At 41.1% G+C, this 3,846-nt stretch overlaps 1 pseudogene; it reads left to right on the top strand.

Annotated features, from left to right (window-relative positions):
• Positions 1-2,698: 2,698 nt before the first annotated feature.
• Positions 2,699-3,233, top strand: LOC103588653 (annotated as a pseudogene).
• The last annotated feature ends 613 nt before the right edge of the window (positions 3,234-3,846 follow it).

Below are 3,846 nucleotides of genomic sequence, written 5' to 3'. Positions count from 1 at the left end.
CAACCCTCAGTGTTGCGCCCACACCGGACCGGGACCGGCAACGGGATCGCAACCCTCGGTGTTGCTCCCACACCTCGCTCAGCCAGTGAGCGGGAACCGGTCTGTATGTGGGATCCAAACCCTCGGCAGGAGCGCCACCGCGCTCCCAAGCGGCACACTGTAGCAGTGCGCCACTGGGCCAGCCCCTGATTCTATAAATTTTTAAAAAAGGAAGAAAAAGACCAAAACCCTATAGAAAAATGAGCAAGAGATATGAACAAAGTTCACAGAAAAAGAACAGCAAATGGCCCCTGCATATATGAAACAATGCTCAGTCCCACTCATAATAAAAGAAATGCAAATTAACATGCCAGTGTATTAGTCCATTCCTGTTGCTGTAACAGAATACCCAAAACTGGGTAATTTATAAAGAAATAAAATTTATTTCTTACAGTTCCAGAGGCTGGGAAGTCCAAATCCAGAGAACACATCTGTTGAGGGCCTTGCTGGTGGGTGGTGACTCTTCATAGCAATGCAGGTGTCACATGGCAAACGGCCTGAACAAGAGAGAGCTAACCTGCTCACTCACTCACTATAAAGCCATCAGAACCATGCCCATTACCACCCCTTAAACCATCAACTTATTACTCCATGAATAGATCAATCCATTCACTAAGGTATTGTCCTCACAATCTAATCACTTCTTAAAGGCCCCACCTTTTAATTATTATATTAGGATTTCCCACCCTCGACATTGTTACAGTGGGGATTAAAACATGAACCTTTGGAGGACACAGTTCAACCCATAGCAGTGAGATACTCTTTCTTTCCTATCAGACTGGCAAAATTGAAATGTTTGACAAAGTACTCTATTGGTAAGGTCGAGGGAAATGGTACTTTTCACACATCACTGGTAGGTTTTGCAAAATGGTATACTCCCTGTGGAGGGAGTTTGGCAATATGGAGCAAAATCACATAAATGCATTTTCCCTTTGATCTAGCAAACCCTATTCTACAAATCTGTTCCAAAGATATATTGGCAAATAGGAAAGACATATGCATGAAGTTATTCATTGTAACCACTGCGGGTAACCTACTTTACGGAATACTGCAAACAACCCAGGGGACTGATTGAATAAAATATGGTACATAACCATAATGGAGTATTACCAAGTATGTAACCAGAATATATTGTTTAGTGGGAAAAAAAAAATCAATATGCAAAATAGTGTGTGTATGTTACCTTTCTAGTGAATAAAGAAAGGAATAGGAATATACACACACACCGGTATTGTTTATTTGCTTGTATCAAAAACAAAAGGGCAAAATAAAAACTAATAAAAATGAATACTATATGGGAATAGAAGTAACAGGAAATGGACACAGAGATGCATGCTAGACTTTTCCGAATATATTTTGTGAATTCAATTTTGGAACTATGCAAAGCTTTATATCATCCTAAAACAAAATTAAATTAAAATGAGGGAAAAGAAATCCCTAAAAAGCAAAAGGAAAATGAAACAAGTAAACCTAACTATGTATCATTGATGAATTAAACTCAGCAGAATTATTTCAAATGGCAAAAGCAGTTTCTCTATACTTCTAGTGGGGTATACCCTAAGGCAGAAAGAACTGCAAAGAAGCTTTAAATTGTTTTTAGCAATGATAGTGTTAGTAATAAGACTGGTATTGTTATTCTGAAACTATTATATATTCAAGGGTAATAGAAATCTAACATGAACTTTTTGAAGACCCCTTGTATTTTCTATGATGTCTATGTGTTAAAGCAAATAAGTAATTGTGTTAATGTCACTAGAAACAAGGATGTCAGCTTAAGAGAAAAGAGATACAAATATAAAATTAAGGAAGGTAATAAGTAAGATGAATTTTGTGCTATGTGAATTATATCTCAGTAAAACTATTGAGAAAAAAGAAGGCAAGTACAAATCTTATAACCCTTAATTTGCATTGGGAATACCAGTATAAATTATGATGTATTTTTTCTTTAAAAAATTATTTTCTAGTTTTGTCCACCTGTAATGGCCTGCAAACTGACTAATGCATAGCAACATGAGCTTCCCCACCCACCCAGATGGCGGTCTCCCAAGTATCATTTCCAATTAAAGGAACCATGGCTCCTTGGGAAAGTGACTGATTCCACATGGGGGCAAGAAATGTACAAGATAAGCCTGGAACATTTTTTCATACAAGAAAGCCAGGACATTATCAAAGTTTACCAGAGTGTGCCCAAAGGATTCAGGAGCCAGGTTGAAAAGGCTCCACTGGCCAAAGATGGGATAATCTGAGCATCAAACAATAAAAATTAGGGCCAGCCCGTGGCTCACTTGGGAGAGTGTGGTGCTGATAACTCCAAGGCCACGGGTTCGGATCCCTATATAGGGATGGCTGGTTGGCTCACTTGGGAGAGCATGGTGCTGACAACACCAAGTCAAGGGTTAAGATCCCCTTACCCATCATCTTTTAAAATAAAATAAAATAAAATTAAAATAATAATTAAAATTACAGTGGATTAACATATATTAAATAGTTTAAAATGTATGAATTCCTAATGATTAAAAGCAAGAGAAAGCTTCACTGATCACCTTTGGAGGGTGCTAAGAAATTAGTTCATGGAGTTAATGTGGCCAGCAAACCGCTGAGACACCAGTGAGGAAAAGGAGGTGAGGCTTTTCCAAGGCTTTGCCCTAGATCTTTTTAGCTGTGGCCCTCCGGTCGTGATTTTGGGAGTTGTTGTCGATCTGCAGGAGCCCCAAGTGTGGGTTCGCAGCCCTCTCAACCAGTTCCACGCCGGTGGTGAAACCTGAAGTGGGCCCTGCGGAAAATGAAACTGTTGCCCCAGAGTTCACTAGCCAGAACCCCCAGAATCTGGAGGGGTTAGCTGTGGCCAGGAAAGAGCCAGGCTGGGGACGGTGTGGCCCTCGCGTGAGTTCTGACTTGGGTTGCAAGTTATAAGGACTCAGCATCGTGTAGAAGCGCTTGCTGAGCATCGGAATGGCCAGGTTGTGATTTCAGCATCCAGTCATGAATGAGCTATTAAAAAGCACCTTTATAGTACCAAAAATGTGGTGGCTTGTGAGAGAATAGGATGAGTGCTGGCAGAGCGATGCTTAGAGGCAGGAATCAACACGGTCTGCCAGCCAACCCGTTGGGAGGCAGCCTCAGATTCGATGAAACGACTACAGAGTGCCAAAACAGAAGGTGGTGCGGTTCTGCAGGAACCTGGGAGAATCTAGGAGTAAAACAGCAGCATTAATTGTTTCGAACTTGCAAATATGAAACTGTCAGCCATCAAAAGAGAGCATCTGGAAGGACAATCAGCTTGGAAGTTTTACAACAATAATGAACAGTGGAGTATTATTTGTAGTTGAGGTCATCTCCCTCCCCCTTGTGTTTGTTTTTTTTTTAAATCAAGGGCTAAATTTTTCCCCTCTCTTGGACATGAGAGAAGTATCTAAGAAAAGCAGTCACCAGGCTGGCCCGGTGGCGCACTGGAGAGTGCGCTGCCTGGGAGCATGGCGGTGCTCCCGCCGAGGGTTCGGATCCCATGTGGAGACCGGTTCCCGCTCACTGGCTGAGCACGGTGCAGGCGCAACACCGAGGGTTGCAATCCCATTGCCAGTTCCCGGTACGGGCGCAACACCGAGGGTTGCAATCCCATTACCGGTCTGTAAAAAAAAAAAAAAGAAAAGAAAAGCAGTCACCAATTACAATTAACTTTTGAAAGACAAATTAAAAGTTGTTTGTAAGTTACAAAATAAAGGCATATTATGAAATCTTTTTTTAAAAAAAAGAAATTAGCTCATTATCCTGAAAATTGGTAAATAAAAGGGAGAAAAATCAAGCATT

This window comes from Galeopterus variegatus, unplaced genomic scaffold (genome assembly GCF_000696425.1).
Source record: "Galeopterus variegatus unplaced genomic scaffold, G_variegatus-3.0.2 Scaffold598, whole genome shotgun sequence".
In the NCBI taxonomy this organism is placed as follows: Eukaryota; Metazoa; Chordata; class Mammalia; order Dermoptera; family Cynocephalidae; genus Galeopterus; species Galeopterus variegatus.
Note: the sequence above shows the minus strand (reverse complement) of the source record. Positions and strands in the feature narration are given on the sequence as shown.